The 21,784-nt window shown below is 37.0% G+C and overlaps 2 long non-coding RNA genes and 1 pseudogene across 2 annotated transcripts; all 3 read left to right on the forward strand.

Annotated features, from left to right (window-relative positions):
- The first annotated feature begins 1,102 nt into the window (after positions 1-1,102).
- LOC127122108 (phosphate transporter PHO1-like) lies at positions 1,103-3,088 on the forward strand (annotated as a pseudogene).
- Positions 3,089-3,091: 3 nt separating this feature from the next.
- On the forward strand, positions 3,092-5,071 carry LOC127121186 (uncharacterized). Its single transcript, XR_007803340.1, has 2 exons — positions 3,092-3,190; positions 4,983-5,071. It is a non-coding gene; the product is annotated as an uncharacterized LOC127121186 (long non-coding RNA).
- Positions 5,072-9,055: 3,984 nt separating this feature from the next.
- LOC127118314 (uncharacterized) lies at positions 9,056-9,755 on the forward strand. The gene is made up of 2 exons (XR_007802179.1): positions 9,056-9,235; positions 9,308-9,755. It is a non-coding gene; the product is annotated as an uncharacterized LOC127118314 (long non-coding RNA).
- Positions 9,756-21,784: the final 12,029 nt, after the last annotated feature.

Below are 21,784 nucleotides of genomic sequence, written 5' to 3' on the forward strand. Positions count from 1 at the left end.
CTCCATTCAAGTATTTAAGAGGAGTCGCCAATTGAATTGGCGCCTCCTCCAAAAAGTGGGGTACTTTGGAAATTTTTTTGAAACCAGAGATATTTTGATAATTTCCAGAAAAAAGTGGGATACTTTGGGAAGTTTTTTGAAATCAGGGATATTTTGATAATTTTCAGGAAAAAATGGGTTATTTTTGTAAAAAAATATTTATATAATATTAACCATTTCAAGGGTTTTTTTAACAATAATAAAAAGTAGATTTTGAAATATTCAATTTTTTTTTTTTATTAAACTTCAGAAACTCTCATACTATAGCTAGTTATAAATCTGGTAACTACATGATTGAATTTTATCACTCTCTTCTTAAAAATGCATCGGAGTAGAGTAATCATTGAATTTTCTCGTTCTATTAATTAGGAGTAAAATATAAAAGTCCGTTTTTAATTTGAAGAGTTTAAATAGAACTAGAGACTTTCTCACCAAGTTAGATTATTTACTAGTTATATAATAATTTATTCCTTCTAATCTATGCTAAACTTAATTTAAAAAAATATTAAATTGTGTTTGATTTTTATTTATTGTGTAATTGATTATTATCAATTGTGCTTTCTAATTACTATTATTTTTATAAATATTTTTACATGTAAAATCACCAAGTAAATCATTAACGTTTCAATAAAACGAATTATAAACAAATAATGTATTTTTTCATCGATTTTATTAATTAATCAATGGACTGAATCACTCTATTACATATATATTTAACATACTCGAGTGAATCATAGTATTTTAATTTTGTAAAAAAATGAGTCGGTGTAATTCACTAAAGAGATAATAGTCATTAAATTATTAATAGTTTACAACATTAATTTTTGGACTATAGTTATTATTGTTTATTGAAAAGGCAAAATAAATAATTATTAGAAAAAGAGCATAAACAAACCGGCATAAGAATGTCAAATACAGAAATTTTTAAAAATAGTCTTACACGCCAAAAAGCATAAGTTCCAAATCATTTATTTCTAAATATTCCACCATTCTTTTCTCTATACTGTTTCTCATTCGTCTCTTCTCTTCTACAAACACGAACCACCTCGCCTCCCCACTTGTAATGGTGAAATTTGTAAAGGAGCTAGATGCTCAAATGATACAAGAATGGAAGGATGAGTTCATGAATTACCGGCAACTAAAGAAATTGATAAAGATAATGAAGTTGTCAATGACTTCAAGTTCAAACCAAAATGACAACAACTTCAATGAAATCCGATTTTCAATTTTGTTTCATGTCTTATGAAGAAAGTCACCTCCAGCCTCTCACCTACTAACTTTATATTCATATTCTTGCAACTACTATGAAAAAACCATGTATTATGTAGTGGATTTTTTTATCTTCTTTGTGACTAAATATATTTTTATATGTTGCAGCTGAGAAAGAAAACCATAGGAGACAGTGGAGAAGAAATCTATGAAACTGAAATTGTGCAACTATTTTCTCAAAATAATGTAGGTTTTTGACTTAAATTAATAATTATACATGTGAAAAATATTGTACATTTTTTGTTTTAATTTACTTTTATGTTTATCATTGTTTCATAGGTACATGGGTTTTTTGTGAGGCTCGATTATGAGCTAAACAAGGTTAACTTTTTTTTTTTATCAAAAAAAGAGAATGAATTTTTAGAAAGAGGAGATACATTGAACAAACTGCTTCAGATCTTGTTAGATTTAAAGCAAATTGTTAATGGACAGCAACAACTGACAAATAATGCTGAGAAAGTTCCTCATTTAACACAAGATCCAAATTTATTAGGTTAGATTGTAAATTAAATGTTTTTTTCACAAAATTTATACTATTTCTATTTCTATATTGCTATTAATTTTGTACTTTCAATTTCAGAATTTATTGCCATTACAAATCTACTTTGGGAGGATTTAGTGAATCATCCAACCGGAGATTTTCTTCGGAAGAAAATGATTCAAACTGCCCAGAAGATTCTTAGAAGCGCATTTGTTCAGTTCTACAAAAACCTAGACTTACTCAAGATTTATAGGTTTTAATTTTTCGTTGTTAATGATATTAAAAACAAAAATATAAGAAATATGTTGAAATAAATTTTCAAACAAGAATTTGTTTTTGTCCAAAATAATTTTTGAGAAATTTCAAACACACCAAAGCTTTTGAAAATTACGTGTGTTGGGTTTTGTATCTCATTCTCATTCTTTAATTATTTCATGATTATACCAAATTAAAATCCCATTCTTTCATTTGACAGCTCACTTAATACGGAAGCTTTTTCAAAGATTCTGAAGAAATTTGACAAGGTAAGATTCAAATTTAGCACTAAAATTAGATATTTAATATATTATAAAATGTTAATGAAGAATCAAACTTAATATAATATGTTCAACGTCAAGACTTTGGATACCTTTTATTCTTACTTAGTCCTAAGTATATGTCTATCTCAACCTAATACTTTCCATTTAGTCTTGTGAACTTCAACTTATTAATCATGTTCTAATCACAAGTGTATCTTAACCTTTACCGATTCTTAATCATACATTATTTGATCAAATCATATCTTAAGAGTGTTTATAATTAACATTATGGTCATAGAAAACTTATTAATCATGTTCTAATCACAAGTGTATCTTAACATTTTGTGACAACAGCTTATCATCTGTATTGGGATACTGTCAAGGATGCAAATTTTTTAAATTCTCAATCTAGAAATCCATGGCTTAGAGATGATCTGATTCTAAAGAATAAAAAGATATACTTTGTGTCAATTGTAAGTTTTCTCACCTTTGTGTGAATGAACATAAAAATAATGTTATGTTTTTTAATATTAGAATTGATATTTGATTGCAGACCTTAAACATTATTTTGAGGATGACATGGGTGCATTTCGAAACCGGGCCTGCTAAAATGGGACTATTAGATTTTTCATTGGCTGCACTAGAAGTTGTTCGAAGAGGTCATTGGAATTTCTACAGGTGCATTTTATCATTTTAAGGATTAGTCATTGAAAATTATTAAATATTAAACAAAAACAAATAATGAATTAAAGTAGTCTTTTTTTGTTTTTTAACAGGATAGAAATTGACTAAGGCATGTTTTATTTGATGTTGGATAAAAAAATTGTCATCTTGAAAAGAATTTATACTATGCACATGTTTGCCTACATTCTGTGTGAGAAAGGTGGCTTGGACTTTCTATAACAAAGAGAAAAAAAACGATTTAAAATATATTACAAAATGAGCACTTAGCTATCCCTGCAATTTAATATTAGGTTGGGTTTACATACGAAAACCAAAAATACTAATGTCGTTGACTGGGATGACCCAACCGACCTCCGGTTCCACATCTCTTAGCTATTTGAAAGCGTGGCCCTAGCCACGTTGTTGATTCACCCCAGGTGTTTAAGGATTTGAGGACCCAGGAACATCACCACCACCTGCAGCAGATTCCCTAAGATATTCAGTCAATGTGTATGCAATGAAGCACTACTGCCATAGCTGAGTTCGTGACACATGCCAAAGTAGTCAGGGTTTGTTTGGATTATTGGGGTGCGACTGGGACGATTGAAGGATGACATTCGTGTGAATGATTCGTTGAGGAAAGATTGAAGTGGTTGTTGTGGTGTTTGGTAGCCATCTGGTTGTTACATGTTTTGGTTTTGTAATGTTTGGGCTTCTTGGCTATAGTAAGAGGGATGGTTGGTGTTAAATGATCGTTGAGTGTACAGGAAACAATGGACCACAATGAAGAGGGACAAATTTATCCTATGATTTCAGACTAAACTGAAGTTGGTGCAACTGTGGCAAGTTCCAGGCCTTCCATATACCATGCTCCCAAGTCATGGTGACATGCACACATACTCGCCAAGACGCTTACAACCATCTATCTGATGTTTACAAAGTCATTAACATTATGAATATCTACAACGAAAGCTTCGCAGTGCTAACAATGGTGGAACATTAACCTCCATATCAAAGGGACATAATTTGGCACAACGATGAGATGCGAAGAAAGAAAAAAGTACGCAAAAACAGCATGTGTATTAGAACAAAAATGGATACGGCTAATTAAATGATAAGATAATGTAGTATATGTCGTCAGCTCGGACACAATCGGAAAAATTATTCCAATGTCAGAGCACCCTCTGCATCATAATTTAGTTTCTCCTTTCAATTTTTGTAACCTTAAAGTTTGTATATAACTTTTTGTTACAACAATGTTAACAACAAGCACCACCCCAGATTAAACACACTTAAAAACAACAACACTTTCCAACAAGAAACCAAATATCACAAAACGAACAACGACAAGTCTAAATAAACAACACATACAACAAATATTAAAACAACTAAAAATACTTAATCACACCATTTAAACACAATATTTCTAACTGATTACAACAATCAAACTGATACCATTTGATCCAAACATCATTTCCCTCGCATCCTTATCATTTTTAACTCGCACCCACCCACGTAGGGCATCGTGTCTCTCAATATTTCTATTTTTTTTACTTTCAGGTATGTCTCCGTCTAACCAACGAATCAACTCCCTATGTAGTTGCTTGAAACTACAGATGTTCTAGAAGAGCATCTCCATCGGAGGCTTGTCTCTCGAATAAATCACATTTCTTTTGTGACGACGAAGATGAACCATATTAGCAATAAATGAGAAGAGATATGAAAAAATGAATCACACCACACGTCTATTTATACTAAAAATAACATAACACACACTGGTGCCAATCCAATTGGCGATTGCACTTAAAACTTACACATAGACGCCAATTGAATTGGCAACACTAGGTGCAGAGGCCAATCCAATTGGCGCCACCTCTTTAAATTAGAGAGAAATCGTCAATTAGTATGACACTAATGCTTCAAGTTTGGTTATTTTGGGAAAATATCTAAAATATGGGTTATTTTGAGAATTTATAATATGCACATGTTTGCCTACATTCTGTGTGAGAAAGGTGGTTTGGACTTTCTATCGGGTTTGCCTACATCTATGTTTGACAGTTATCTTTCAGATAGATGTTGGATTCAGACTCACTCATTTTTATATCGGGTTGGAGTACTTGGCCCCTTCTACTCCCTATAATAAATTTTTACTTCAACAAAAAAGGCTGTATTATTTTTATTATATTAGACACCATGCTTAACAATTATTATATATATATATATATATATATATATATAATATATATATATATATATATATATATATATATATATATATCAAAATTTTCATCATCATTTCATTTGATTAATTTTATGTAAAATTTTACATAGGATGAAAAATGATGGTTTCTTATTAAAAAATCTTTAGTCACTAAATATTTTCTTTAAATAATTATCCCCCATACATTAAAGGATATTTATATAACACTAACTACAGTGATTAAAATAAATGAATTTTTATCCAAATATTTAATTTTTCAATTTTTTTTTCAAAATAACTCATATTTTCAGATAAATTCTCAAACTACCACACTTTTAAAAAAACACGTCAAAACGTAAGTGTCATACCAATTGTCGATTACTCTAAAATTTAAAGAGGTGGCGTCAATTGGATTGACTTCTTCACCTAGTTCTAACAATCCAATTGACGCTTATGTGTAAGTTTTAAGTGCAGTCGCCAATTGGATTGACACTAGTATGTGTTGTGTTATTTTTTTTATAATAATTGGCATTTAATATAAAATTCGAAATCGGAAATATTTATATTAATATTAGGTTGCGTTTACATACGAACACCAAAAATACTAATGTCGTTGATCGGGATGACCCAACCGACCTCCGGTTCCACATCTCTTAGCTACTTGAAAGCGTGGCCCTAGCCACGTTGTTGATTCACCCCAGGTGTTTAAGGATTTGAGGACCTAGGAACATCACCACCACCTGCAGCAAATTCCCTAAGATATTCAGTCAATGTGTATGCAATGAAGCGATACTTCCATAGTTGAGTTCGTGACCCATGTCAAAGTAGTCAGGGTTTGTTTGGGTTATTGGGGTGTGACTGGGACGATTGAAGGATGACATTGGTGTGAATGATTCGTTGAGGAAAGATTGAAATGGTTGTTATGGTGTTTGATAGCCATCTGGTTGTTGCATGTTTTGGTTTTGTAATGTTTGGGCTTCTTGGCTATAGTAAGAGGGGTGATTGGTGTTAAATGATCGTTGAGTGTACAGGAAACAATGGACCACAATGAAGGGGGACAAATTTATCCTATGATGTCAGACTAAACTGAAGTTGGTGCAACTGTGGCAAGTTCCAGGCCTTCCATATACCATGCTCCCAAGTCATGGCGACATTCGCACATACTCGCCAAGACGCTTACAACTATCTATCTGATGTTTACAAAGTCATTAACATTATGAATATCTGCAATGAAAGCTTCACAGTGCTAACAATGGTGGAATATTAACCTCCATATCAAAGGGACATAGTTTGGCACAACGATGAGATGCGAAGAAAGAAAAAAGTACGCCAAAACAGCATGTGTATTAGAACAAAAATGGATACAGCTAATAAAATGATAAGATAATGTAGTATATGTCGTCAGCCCGGACCCAATCGGAAAATTTATTCCAATGTCAGAGCACCCTCTGCATCATAATTTAGTTTCTCCTTTCAATTTTTGTAACCTTAAACTTTGTACATTAATAACTTTTTGTTACAACAATGTTAACAACAAGCACCACCTGTCGCTACGCGAAAAATACAGAGACGCCATCGGTTTTTATTTATTCCAAAGGAAAGGGAAAATATCGAGAAAAAAAACCAAAGAATGGTCGTCGCAACCACGAACAGGTTCGGAAGTCGGTTATGCGAGGGGAAGGTATTAGCACCCCTCACATCCATGGTACTTCATGGGAACCATCTAGGATGTTTGCGCTTATGTGTGTATTAGTTATCGAATGTTTGCTTGCCAAAGGTTAGCGGAGTGGAGGTAGATTTTAAATTAGTGTGCTCGCCAAGGAATGGATCCTCGTGCCTACGTATGCCCACTTGTTGAAGTGGGAAATCAGAGCCTTCGTAGTTCGTGGTTTTGAAATTGTTTGGTTTGTTTTGTTGATTTTATTACCTTGAAGAATGGTTTTCGAAGGTGTCACCCTAAGGCTCAAACAAAAGGTTTGAATATGTTGAGTTGTTTTTTATGATTTTTTGATAAAGTGTTATTGATTTCGGATTGCACTAAAGACTATGGATAAAGGTGAATACCTCAAACAGTCAAGCCAAATGTCTTGTGTTCGAAGCATTCAGAATAAGTGTAGGAAAGCTCCAGTCTCATCCCTTCTTTATCTCTTAAGGCTCGTGACGTACGATCCTAATCGCCATTTATGGCGTTTTTTGAATTTGATTTGGAAAATGACCGCTTGACGATGGATCAAGGGTTTTCTTATTGTTTTTTTTATTTAAGGAAAGGACCGCTTGACGTTGGATCAAGGGTTTGATTATTGGTTGTGAAATGGTGAACGTTCCTAATGCCTAAGGAGGAGCTAACAAGCAATAAAAGAAAGCAAGTAAATGCGTACATCGGAAAGGGGAGGGGGTACATGTAAAGTACAAGGGAGTGCGGAAATAAAAGGTCTCATTGTCAGGTAGCCCAAGAGAAAGCCGTGTGTGTGCATAATATCCTAAACTAGAAAGCACATAAAGATTACAATTTGGCTTGAATCTTGAATGCTCCTTTCCATGTTCGGGTCGAATGATTGTCCAAGGCCTTTTGCAAGGGTCCTAATGAGTCTCTAAGTCCATTATCCAATGTCCATTACATGTTAAGGGATTATCTTATTTTTGTATTTTTTAAGTCTTTGCCTTTTTTGTGTTCATTTTAGAATGGGATGAATGATGCACAATATGATTAAAAGCAAAATAAAAGTGACATAAAAATAAAAGTGCATAAGGTAAATGACAAAAATTAGGTGTTAGAAGCGGAAATTAAAAGTTAGAGGTTAGATGCGGAATAGTAGAAATTAGATGTTAGAAGTTAATGGTTAGAAATTAGGAATCAAAGTAGAAAATATAAGAGAATTAAATCCAAGTATCAATTCTAAAAATATTAACAAAATAAAATCTAAACAATTAATCGACCAATGAAAATATCACCAATCGTTACCGAATTAAAGTCTAATCAACAAACCAAAATTAATTCCAAAATTAACAATCAATTAATATCCACAATTTACAAATCAAGATCTAAAATCAATAATCAAAAATCAAAGTTAAATCTAAAGTATTCTAATCACGATTAACAATCAATTCATATCCTAAAATTTCCTAATTAATCGTTACTAATCTAATTATTATCCCTAATATTACTGCTAATTAATACAAATCCATCTAATTCTAATTCAACTATTATACTCATGTTAATGGACTAACAAAAGCAACGGAAGTGGACAAAAACCTGCGGGCCTTGGATTCAACAGGCCCAATCGGAGGGGGTATGGATAGTGAAGTACAGTATGCAAATGCACTGAAGGACTGGGCCTAAGGCCCAATTAACCCAAGGCTGCCTCAACGGGATGTATATCCCTTATTTCATCCTCCCGAATGTTCTAATGAACGTCTAACCTCGCCACATAGTCTCGTTGTCCTCTCCTAAGCTAACCTAAATGAGGAAACAAATTCCACCTAGCAAATCGATTAGCTTATTACTGTTGATGACGAAGGAAGATCCACCGCTCCGATAATCAACGGAAACTCCGATGAACCAAGATGATTGATGCGTCCCTCCGGTTGATTCCTTGCAATGGCGAAGAGCACGCGATGACGACAGATCTAGAACATGTGTTCTCGTGTTGACCGGCGACGGAGATCGCTCCGGTGAACCTGAATTAACGACGGAGAGCTCCAAAGTTTCCGTGAATTTACGCGATCTTCTTCCTCTACTATCATCTCCCTCTCCCTCTATTTCCCGTATAACTTCCTTATTCGTGTTTCGTCATGGATTCTTTTTCAGTTGCTTGGATATGCTTCACTCTTCTTTGAATTATATTGTTGTGATGTGAAGGTTGAGTAACATGTTATGGTGCGATTAGTAGAGTTGTTGTGGATTGGAAATGGAGGTTTGATTGAAGGTTTGGTTAAGGGATCGGAAGAGGGAATCGCGGTGATGGTTATGGAAGAAAAGTTGGTTAGAGATGCGATGGTGGGAAGAAGACGATGGTGAGAATTGGTTATAGATTTTTTTTGGCCCCGAATTCGTTGTTAATCAAGGTATTTATATAGTTTGAAGCTTGCGTTTCTGAATTTCTCAATGTCGTTTTGTCGTTTTTTCACGTTATGTAGGTTACCGTTGGTTCGCGTTTTGGAGCTGGTGGCGTATTTTCCTTTCATTGCGTTGGCTAGCAGCTTGTCTTTGCGTTTGGTAGCAGCTGCAGTTTCTTGGTTTTGGATGCACTTCGTAGCAGCCTGAAGTGTCGGCTTGGCTTCACTTGTTGGATTTGGCTTGATGGTTATCGCATTTCATGGCTTACGGCTTACGTTTCTGCACTGCTTTTGTTGTGGTGAGCTGCGTTTCATTGCTTTTGGCACTGCATCTCTCGCGCGGTAGCTATGGCTTGTATTGGCTCTTTGGTAGCCGCTTTTTGCCATGCACTTTGGCTTGCTTCTTTTTCCACAACATTATTTCCTTCATTTTTCTTAATGCACATTAATTAATGGATTAATGATAAGGGATGTAAAAGGTGAATTTTAGATTCAATTGGAATTAATGGAAAATGGATAATTGGACTTGTACAGGTTTGGATTAAAATTGGATTTGTAGTATGGACATTAATTGGTTTTGTGGATTTTGAAATGGTAAAATAGGGGTTAGCTCAAAGGAAATGGGTTTGAATGATTAATTGGATATGAAATTGGATTAAAAAGGTTTTAAGGGATTTGGATTAATTTGGTTTCAATGGATGTTAATTGGATAAAATGGAAATTGGATGGAGTTGATTTGGTTAGACAAAATGGATATGAACTTGGTACATGGCTAATGGATAATTGAATAAACAAAAACAACAAAAAAGGTGAATGGGTTGTATTGCAAATGAACAAGTTTGACCCGATTTGATATGAAATGAAATTCTAAAACCAATTTGACATGAAATGATGAAATGATTCCTAAAACTGATTAAATTTCCAAAACCAATTCGATTTTTCAAGAATCAATTTTGAACCGTCCAACTTAACTTGAATTTCCAAAATTAATTCAAAAAAGAACGAAATGATTCCTAAAATCAAATTTATTTTCAAAGATCAAATCTAACTTCAAAATCAATTCAAACTTCAAAAGTTAATTTGAAATTGAATTCAACACGAAGTTATAATTAATCAGAACAATTATTGACATGATGACGAAATGATGGTTGTATATGCAACGGATTGGTGAATCCAACTGACGCGACTTGTAAATTGGATTGAACCCTGCTTTTTCTAATGAAATGAATGGATGAGGATGATATGCATGCTTGGTGTTAATGACCTATATGATTATGTGAAGGGTGGGGGAATTTTAGGGTATGACAGCTGCCCCTATTTAATCTTCTCAGACCTGAATGTATGGATAGCAACGACTTCCAAGCAATCAAGGTAGGAGATGATTAAATACTTGAATAACAGGAAATTTGCTTGCCATGAACTAATGGAAAGCAATGTGAAGATAGGTCACAAGGAGGTCTTCTTCACTGGGATATATGGGAGAACAAACATGTCCTTGCGCAGGGCAGCTGCTGGGAACAGGAATGTCATTTGGTAAATGGGTTTATGAGCGGTTAGATATGCATGACATATGCAGTATGCTAATGCAATATGATTGATTATTTTTTCGTTTTATCTCTACTAACAAGTTTTTTTTTGAAGGCATCGATAAAGAATTTTCCGCTAGGGGATATCTCCTTGGTTATTGTTCTCTTTCGACTTATGAAATGATTCGCCAAACAAATCCTAGGATTCGGGATGGCATGTGACCTTACTGAGGACGACAGTAGGCGAATGAGGAGGTAAATTGTTGGTGGACAACTCTGAGGTTGGGGACAGAAGCAAAAGCAACACTGATTGTTGGGGATCAAAACATCCTGACCTCAATACTGCGACTAAGGCAAAACTGGACATTCTCAACTCTACGGTTGGAAACAAATTGTGATTAGCATCGGTTCTGAGACTGGAGGAAGGGTAAGCGTTAACTCTGTGGTTGGGTATAGTAGGACATCAACTCTAAGGTCGGGAACAAAGGTAATAGGCGTCAACTCGGAGGTTGGGTTTGCAAATATCAACTCTGAGGTTGGAGAATAAGAAAATGATACAACAACTCGAAAGTTGGGAAAAAGGTAGCCATTCCGCTCTGAGGCTGGGGATAAAAGGTATTCGTCAACTCTAAGGTTGGAAAAAGACAGTCGTTCAACTCTGAGGCTGAAGAAAGATAACTATTCAGCTCTGGGGTCGGGGAATAAAGAGACATACAACTCTGAGGTTGGGGGTAACACGGCACATTCACTCTGAAGTGTAAAAAGGTAGGTACTCAACTCTGAGGCCGAAAAAAAGGTGATCGTCAACCCTTAGGTTGGAAAAAAGTAGGTCCTAAGCTCTGAGGCTTGAAAGAGATACACCAACTCCGCAGTTGGAAAAATGTAACTGCTCAACTCTGAGGCCGGGAGCGAAAAATGGTAAACGTCAACTTCGAGGTTGGAAACAAGCATATACTCAACTCTGAGATTGGGGAATAACCGGTAAACAACAACTCTGAGGTTGGCAAAGGAACAACAACTCTGAGGTCGAGATAAGGAAAGGCAACATACAACTCTGAGGTTAGGGTAATACGATAAGCAATGACAACTCTGAGGTTGAAAAGGGCGACAACACTGAGGTTGGAAAAGGGGCTACAACACTGCGGTTGGAAAATGGGCGACAACACTGCGGTTGGAAAAAGGGACTGCAACACTGTGGTTGGCAACATTGTGGTTGGAAAAAGGGACGACAACACTGTGGTTGGAAAATAGGCTACAACACTGTGGTTGGAAAAGAGGGAAACAACTCTGAGGCTGCAAATAAGAAAGGTTACCATCAACTCTGGGGTTGGGATAAGGAAAGGTGAACATACAACTCTGAGGTTGGTTAATGAGAAAAGTAACAACAACTCTGAGGCTGGAAAAGGGATAACAACACTGAGGCTGCAAAAGGGTAATAACACTGAGGTTGGAAAAGAGATAACAACACTGAGGCTACAAAGGGGAAACACACAACTCTGAGGTCGGATATGAAAGGAATAGACAACAACTCTGAGGTCGCAAATAATAGAAATAGGCAACAACTCTGAGGCTGGAAAGAAGGAAGAAGCAACAACTCAGAGGTTGGAGTGAGAACTGACATCAACTCTGAGATTGGGTATATGATAGTCTCTCAACTCTGGGGTTAGAGGTAATGGAATCTAAACTGAGTAAAGGGCGATTATCTACAACTCTGCGGTCGGGGAAGAGAGATATCAACACCGACGGGTATCGGAAAAAAGTGATACACAACGACGAGCGAAGGGAAATCAATATCGACGGGTATTGAAAAAAAGTGATAGACACTAACGATTACTGCTTGATTGGTCTTTCAAATTTGAGAGGTGGGGGCTTTGCCAATGAGAATTGGACTTTGTAAGATGTTTGCCAAACAAGGTCTGGGCTTTGGCAGGCTATGTCAATTGGGCACTTTTCTGTAGATACGAAGACCTCAGGGGGTCCTGCAGGCACGACGACGAGGATGAAGTTTTCGAAATATGGTTACCCTTCCCGGGACTCACCAAACCTACATTGGGTATTTTGAAACAAATTAAAAGGCAAAGTCTTGACAGAGACAACCCTTCTCGTGCAAAAGGCAACGAGGGGGATACGTGATTTCGTGCACCAAGCAACGAAATAAACTCACGAAAGGAGAGTTATCTCAATGAAATCATCTCCTTGAAGGAGGCAACATGCTTACGGCGGGTAAGCAAAAAAGGAATGACTCCGAACAATCCTGTCGGGGTTGCCGACTAGGAGCTTTACAAGGGTCAAAAGGATCATTTATTTGCTATTGTGTAATTCCAACGGGGTGGATTATGGAAAGATGCCAACGACAATGGGTCGTTGAATAGTGCAAAGAGAGCTTTGGGCTTGATTCTTCCTTGTTAGAGAGATTTGTGATACGCTGGATGATATGTATGAATGAAATGATGTGAATTATGCATGACGAGTTGATGCAATGATACGAGGATCTACAGATGCCCCAATCTTGGGTATGATGCAATGAATGATGAGGAAGTTTACTTGAGTTGCAAGGCTTCTGATTTGGAGAGTGGGTTATGTCTCACGTGACTTCCCAACATCTGACTTCTTGATGTTGCTGGAGAATGGATCTGACGTAGACCTTCGGATGCCCCAGGATGAATTCGGAAATGCCTTCCCAGGTAGGGAGAGAACCTTCATCTCTTTGGATCGTCCTGCCCCAAGTTGTTGGGTATCTGCAAGGATTGCCCCAATCACTAGGTAGGAAGAAACTTCATCGTGGATTGTCACCATCGGATCTGCCCCAATGTCTCGGAACTGCATTCCTCTGATTAACCATTTTAGGGAGATTGACTTCTTGTACTCTTGGGATGGCCTACCCCAGTACGAGCCTTGGAGTAACTTTGCCTCTGGTTGGCTGATTTTTGAGGGAATGCCCCTGATTCACTGATCTTCAGAGAGATTGATTTAATCTCGCCTTGACTACTTCAGATTGACTGAATCTTGTAGAGATTTCTCGACGCGACTCCTCCTGATCGATGGGATCTCGAAGTTGTTTGTCTTCCTGCTCGACAGAGTCTTCAGACATTCTGATTGATGTGATCAAAAGAGAAGTGGCTTGCCCCTGCTCAGCGGAGGTCTCAGGCGTTATGCACTTTGGAATCATCAAGCTCCTCAATTCACACTCATTATGGTGAATCTCTTGATTCCAGATGCTTACTCACGAGTAAGACAAGTTCATTTTTGGAAATGATAATGCAATGTCATTTTTATGCCGTTTTGAAATCCAAACATGTTTACTGAAATTCTAACATTTAATGAATGCATCATTGATAACACATATGAGTAAATTGATGAGGAGTCAGTTTTAACACGATTGTTCTGACTATAGTACACCTTTGAAATAAACATTTGCTTCAATTAGGTCTTTTGGGGGTTGTAACATGGTCTGGTTCACGGTTTCTAGAAAGAAAGGATACAAGGCTCGAACCTATCCTTACCCACCCGCTCTTCGTGATATTCTCCAGTCCTACGTTCAGCTAGTTTGAAACAAACGCTCTTCTTCCGAAAGGGATTTAGGAGTGATGGTTAATGAACCCAAGAGGTTTTTTGGTGTGGCAGTCATGCACCTTCTATTTGGTTTGTGGCCACACAAATTTGTTCTTGCTGAGGATTTTCTTTCGATTCCTCTTTCGCAGATTTTTTTTTTCATTTCCCTAATTTTTTTTCAGATTTACAATCCACAGGGATGCCCTAATTTTTGTCTAAGCCACTCATTTTCGAGCTTTCGACTTAGCGGGTTTTCTTTCTTTTGATTTTTGATTTTTTCCTGTTTCTTTTTGTTGAAACAAATCGTGTGACATCTGGCCATTGATTTGAATGGGTTGTGACCACCTCGCGCCTATGTGGGTGAGGGATGATTGTTCGGTATTTGGTGGTTTCCGACCTCTTATGAGGGATAAGATATGGTTGATCCTCATATAGGACACTCCTCTTTTGAAGTTTGAACGCTAGGTCAAACTGACTGACGACTACCCTGTATCGGTTTGAGATTGAGGGTTTTATATTTAAGAAAGAAACTCCTACTCCTTGGCTCAAAGGGGTTAACTAGGGATTATCTTCCTTATATCTCCGGTGTTTGGGATTTGAAACAATGCCTTACATCATCAGCACGGTTTTATTCAAAAGCGTACGAGCAGTGAATTCGTTTCGTGTTTTTAATTACATCATCCTCCTCCAAAAACCAACATTTGAATATTGAAAAGATAAAGTATGAGTGGACATGAATGGATTTATTCAAAACATGCATATTTATTTCAATGTCATTATTATTCAAAAACAAACGAGTTTATTACAAATGAATGTTACAAATGACAATTAAGAAAATCACACATGAATGCTTGACCAAAGATTGCTGGACTGATCCGCTTTAATCTCGCACTACTTGGGGTCTTGGTTCTGGAAAAAGCTGACGAGACGGTTCCGCAGATACCAATCCTTCAGATCTGCCACTGCTCTGACTATGGCGCTGCAGATGTACTTTCCTGCACGGGGTTGTTTGGAACAACTGGCTTGAACGATATTGCTTTTGAGTCAATCAAGTCTTGTACTTTGTGCTTGAAGATATTGCAATTCTCGATCGAGTGCCCCCGCGTCCTAGAGTGATATTCGCAGCTGACGTTCATGTCATACCCGAGAGGAATAGGTACAGGAGGAGCCTTAGCTTCTCTCAGCTGGACCTGCGAATCCTTGAGCAAGTGAGCTAGCAGAAGTCCATACGGCATGGTGTAATACCCCAAAATTTACCCTTCATTTTTTCTGGAAGCATGGGATTATGTTTTACACTTCATTAGCATCATATTAGGTCATACTCATTGCATACTGCATTAGTGACATGGAGATCAGGTTTTGATCGATCACTCCTTAACAGAAGGAACCCGCACAAAGCAGGATTGAGATTTGGACTTCATTCTCTAAGTACACAAGTCTCAAAGGTCTCAGGGGACTCCAGGTATCTTATTATGGTCCTCAGTTCATCAGTGAAGGATTCAGAGCTATCAGAGTATTCATCTGGATTTAATCAGGAAATTAGGGTTTCATGGCTACCTGCAACATGCAATGGTTGTTTGGAAGTAGAGGAGCTCATCCATTTCATAATTGGAGAGGCATCTTGGCCTAGGAAGATTCATAATTATCTCAGAAAGATCCATTGGCAAGCAGTGCAATCAGTTCCTGATCATTTTGCCCTAAAACTAGGGTTTGGTATAAAATCAGTTTATTTCTGATTCTTTGGGTGAAACTTTTTTCCATGGCCCTCCATATGTCCACAAGGGTCTACATACAAAAAATCAGCTCTTTATTTGAGCTAGAAGTGCTTCAATTGATCAATGGAATCGGGAATCAGACAGTTTGGGAAAAGTCAACTGTGGGGCCAGAAAAGTCAACTCCTGACATTTTGAGAGTGGAATCTCAAAGTCCATGCCTAGGGGATCCTACATGTGAAATTTGATCAAGGTTGGATCATGGGTTCATCATTTAATCAGGAAGTGGAAAAGTTACTTAATTTGGAAATGGTTGACTTTCCATTTAGGGCAAGTTTTCATGATCGTTGCACTCACTTTAAGCACATTTTGCGTCAAGATAAGAGCTCCATTTGAAACTTTCTCCAACATGAAAGTTGTTCCTCTTGTTCCAAGCTTTCTAGATATATAAAGTTTTCTCCATTTGGATTAGAATTGAGAAAGTTATGCTTAGTCAAAGTGAGACATTTTTTTAGGACACTTAGAAAAATTTCTAAGTCAAAAATCTTCAAAATTTGTCAAGACTTCTTGGCCAGTTTTCTTGCACTTCAAGGCATTATTTGAAAATACTTTCTTCACAAAAATTGTACCTTGCCATGTCCTGTTTCACATCCTTTTGGAATCATCTCATTTGGATCCATGGTTTGAGAGATACATTCATTTAAAGTGGGCACCATGACTTGATTTTCTAGGCAGATTTTGGGCCTGACTGGCCCAATAAAATTTTCTAAGCATGTTGCACAAACCAGTCACGTTTTTTACCTCTTTTGGCCATGCATTGGACATCCATTCACTTAAGTTTGGCCCAAAATAACAACATTTTACACCTCACTTCACACTTTTATTCTTATGGATAAATCACTTATTAAAAAGCCCATGAGAACACCTAATCCACCCTATTTAAGAAGCTGAAACCCTAACCCTAAAGGAGCATTGGAATTTCGTGGCAAGGAGGAAAAGCTTCATCACATATCAGATTCCATTCCACTTCTATTTTCCATTAGGTAATCATCTCTTCCATGGCCATGTTTTGATATATCTATGCTTGCTTACCATGTTCATCACCATTAATCCTTCCATTTTCATATTTCTTTTTCTTATTTAAAATACTTTCTTCGTCCATAACATTATCCAAAAATATTTTTCACTTTTCTTAACGTCTTATTTAATTTTATTTAATTTTTATTTTTGTATTTATTTAATGTTAATATTTTATTTTAATTCTTTATTCTAAATGGTCCCTTTCAACACACTTATTTCTATTGATTTTATTTTCATGACTTAAAATTATTTTTAGATTTTGATTTTTGGGATGAAGGTTGACCACTGTCTCATGGTCAACCTGGCCTTTTCTTGGAATTTTATTTCACATTTTCAATTTATTTTGGATTTATTTTTGACCTAGTTTGGTTGGTTGACTTTTAATTTGACTTCTGTTTTATTTTAATTAATTCACATACCAATTTTCATTATTTTTAAAATATTTTTGGGGGATGATGATGTCCTGACCCTACCTTATTTAGTTTAAGTTGTCATAATTTCCTTGATTAATTTACTATTTATTCTTGCTTTATTTCTAACCTAGTCTTATTAATTGACTTTTGGTTTGACCTATGTTTTGTTATAATTAATTCACGTACCAATTTTCATTATTTTTAAAATAGTTTTGGGGGATGATGATGTAATCATCCTATATTATTTAGTTTAATTTTTCATAATTTTCTTGATTAATTTTCTATTTATTTGTTATTTTTTAAGTTGACTTGAATTTTCAGTTGACTTCTTTATGATCGATGTTTGACTTAGGGATTGCTTATGGCAATTGAAGAGATCTTTTGATCCTCCCTTGTTCATCTCATATGCCATGTATTAGAGGCCTTTTACCTTGATCTTATTTGGTCCTTACCTCATTTCCTGATTAAATTATTCAGTGGACCCTTCGTGTGTATATTTTCATCTGTTTGATTCATCTGTTATCTTTTATACTTGTTTCTCTCATTCATGCTTTCTATTGCTTGATTATTTAACATGTTCATACTCCCATGTGTTGTTTAAATGCTCCATTATTTGATTCTTTGGTTTGATTATATATTGTTTATTTATCCGATCTGATTGATAACTGTTGCCTACTTGTATGATGTAAGAGGCATATATTCTTATTGTTTGTTTGCCATGAACAATCCCCATACATAACAAATGTACCCCTCTCCCATAAAGTGTATAATATTTATTTCTTTATTTCTTTATTCACCTGTTAATACAAGAATTAAAAGGAACATCCGATAACCATTTCAAAATAAGATCAAAAGCTCGATCCAACGTCGAGTAATCATTTTTAAAACTTAACCGAACCAGCACGCATTCATCCATCCTCTTGTAAGTCGATTACCTCAGGCATCGCCATCTACCTGTAAGTCGATTGCCTCCGGCATCGCCATCTACCCTTATCCGTAATTCCTCTCCGCGCTCCATCCGTCGACTCTTGTTCCGTTTAGGTAGCACCCATTAGGTAGAACCCTTTTTTATGATAACGTAGGTAGAATTCCCATATTCTTTGCATGCTAACATTAGGTAGATGTTCCCCTTTGTAAATCCTAACACATAGGTCCATATTGCATGACAACTCTAGAGTAGAGCTTCCCCACTTTTAGACCTTCCGTGCGTCTCCGATCTTGTGGCATGTCAGTCTGTTCTATTGCAAAGAGGTAACTGCCTAAGACTCGATTCAGCGAGTTGCGACACCTACTTCTAGGACGTTGAACACACTGCCCACCTTCCTTTGACACAGCTGGTGTCCTCTTTTGTAAGTCCATGTTCAGATGGCAATCCTTAACCCCTAGTTAGCCGAACTTTGACAACTCTGATTCTCATGTTCATATGAGATACGTAGGCACGAGACACGATGTCTTGCCGAGTTTGACTGACGACTAACAACTAATCCTTGTTTTCTTTCGCCCTTGTTGCGATTCTTTTCTCTCGCCCTCGTTGCGATCGAGACCTTCCCTTTCTCTTGCCCTAGTTGCAATCGAGACCCTTTGTTCCCGTAGTTAGCTGAACTACGTTTTGCTCTGATTCTCATTCCAGATGAGATACGTAGGCATAAGACGCGATGTCTTAGCGAGCACACTTCTTTTTCACCCATAGGTAGCCGAGCTACGAAGACTCTGATTCTCATACTCAGATAAGATACGTAGGCAGTGGATGCGACATCCTTGCGAGTCATTTTCTTTTATCCTTCCTTTTAGTGAATAGTACTTTAGATATACCTACACCCTTTAGACTAGAACAACACTTATGAAAAGGGCTCCCTAGGAGTACCTAGGATGTTTTGGGTGCTTAAAACCTTCCCATTGCATAACCAACCCCCTTACCCAGATCTCTGACATTTTTACTAGTTTTTGATTCGATAAAACTTTTCGGTTTTTATTCGCTTTCTAACCATTCCTTTGGATAAATAGAAGTGCGGTGGCGACTCGACTTGTATGGTTTACCTTAGATTTAGTCAATATCTCTAATGGTAACGAATACCCCGCTACAGAAAAGTGGTGACTCAACTGGGGACTATCATTTGCCTAGTGGGTTTTGCCTACTTTTCATATTTGTTGTATTGTATGGTATATTGCTTTGTGACATATTTTTGTGCAATTTGGGATTACTGTATTGTATGTAATGATTGAATTGTTTGAATATTAATTCCTTGTATGCTTGATGATCTTTGTGAGATGAGTTCTATACCCGAACTCGAGTGCACTTAGGATATGAGAATGGCATAGTCTTGTTGACTTGTGTGGAGTTATTCCTTAGCAAGTTGACTTGCAAGCCCATTCACTTGGTGGAGGTTATGTTGGGATCAATAATGTCACACGAGTAGTCGTGGTTAGGCATTACTCTTTCCAATATATGCCTTAGAAGCCAAGGACCTTAGTTTACCAAGCCTATCTTGGCCTATTTTTAGGACGTATTGCAAAGATCGTTCAAGTGATAGATTTGATATGATCGTTATGCGATACTACACTCACAAGAGTCTCTCTTGAGAATATTTTTGGAATACGAGTAGTCGTTTATCCGATAATATCCGAAAGATGGGATGATGACTATGGGAACCTCTTGTAGAACATAATTGTCAGGTTTAACCATAGTACACTCCCTTTGGGTGGTTGTTAACCAAGACTCCATGCTCGTGACTTGCAACAAAGCCTTGATTCGTGGTTGATCCGTTCTTGTGTATCCGTAATATCAATGGAACTTGGGTGTTGATAAGGTGTAAACCATAATCCACCAAAATGGATGATTGATATTAAGGATGACTTGATCCATCCCATGACCTTTGTGTGGTGTGATTTGCTTGATCCTTGAGTGTGATTGTTGCATCCATGCATTCATGCATTCATACACATCCATATCATCAACAATGAGAAAATTTTCAAGGAACTTAAGAGGTCTATTTGCAAATATTTAGACATGGATAAGCAAAGAAAGAATACGAAGAAGTACAGTTTCAGACAACCCGACTTGAAAGAGTTAAGGAGTTTGACACCCTATGTATTAGATCCCTTGGAATTCAAGGCTCGTCATGGGAAACTTCTGTCTATTCTGGCTACTCAAGTGGATGAAGGTCTAATGAGTGTGTTGGAGAGAGTTCCTTCTTCACTTTTCTGGATTTTCATCTTTTGCCTACGCTTGAGGAGTATGCCTATCTTGTGGGTATACCTATTCTAGATCAGTTGTCATTCAGTGGCTTGGAGAGAGTTCCTTCTTCTTAAGAGATTGCTGATCTGTTGCGTATAGATGAATCTATTATTGGTGCTCATATGACTACCAAAGGTGGAATTCAAGGTCTCCCGTCTGATTTCCTCATTGGTCAAGCTACTACGTTTGGGAAGGCCATGAGTGAGGACACCTTTGAGGCCATATTTGTACTTCTCATCTATGGGCTAGTGTTATTCCCCAACATCGACAAGTTTGTGGATGTGAACGCCATTAGGATTTTCTCTACTCTTAATCCCGTTCCTACTCTGTTGGGTGACACTTATTTCTCTTTGCATATGAGGAATGCAAAGGGCGGTGGTACCATTGTGTGTTGTTTGCCTCTGTTGTACAAGTGGTTTATTTCGCACTTGCCTCAGACGCTCGCCTTCAAGGAGAACAAAGGATGTCTATGGTGGTCCACGAGACTTATGTCTCTCACTAATGATGATATCTTTTGGTATAACCGTGCATATGATGGTGTGCAGATTATCGACTCTTGTGGTGAATTCTCCAATGTACCTCTTCTTTGTACATGTGGTGGAATTAACAACAACCCTATTTTGGCACGTTGTCAGCTTGGGTTCCCCCTAAAGGATAAACCCAATAACATTCTGTTAGAGGGTGTGTTCTTTCAGGAGGGTAAATATCCCCAAGGCTTGAAGGGAAGGATGGTCCGCGCTTGGCGTAAGATCCATAAGAAAGGAAGGAAGGAGCTAGGTCCGAAGAACTGTATCGCTTTGGAACCCTATACCTCTTGGGTTATGAGGAGAGCTTCCGAGTACCTCATGCCTTATGAGTATCCAAGACCTACACCTTTGGTTGTGGCCGGGCCTTCAACCCTCCCTAGTCAAGGAGTAGAGGAGTTGAGAGACGAAGACCGTTCGCTTGTTTGGATCCGTGAACGAGAGGAGTTGCTTCAGCAGATCAGAGAAAATTATGCTTTGATAGAGTTCCTTGAGCACCAGGTTATTGATGATCCT

The sequence above is a fragment of the Lathyrus oleraceus genome, chromosome 2 (assembly GCF_024323335.1).
Source record: "Lathyrus oleraceus cultivar Zhongwan6 chromosome 2, CAAS_Psat_ZW6_1.0, whole genome shotgun sequence".
Taxonomy (NCBI): domain Eukaryota; kingdom Viridiplantae; phylum Streptophyta; class Magnoliopsida; order Fabales; family Fabaceae; genus Lathyrus; species Lathyrus oleraceus.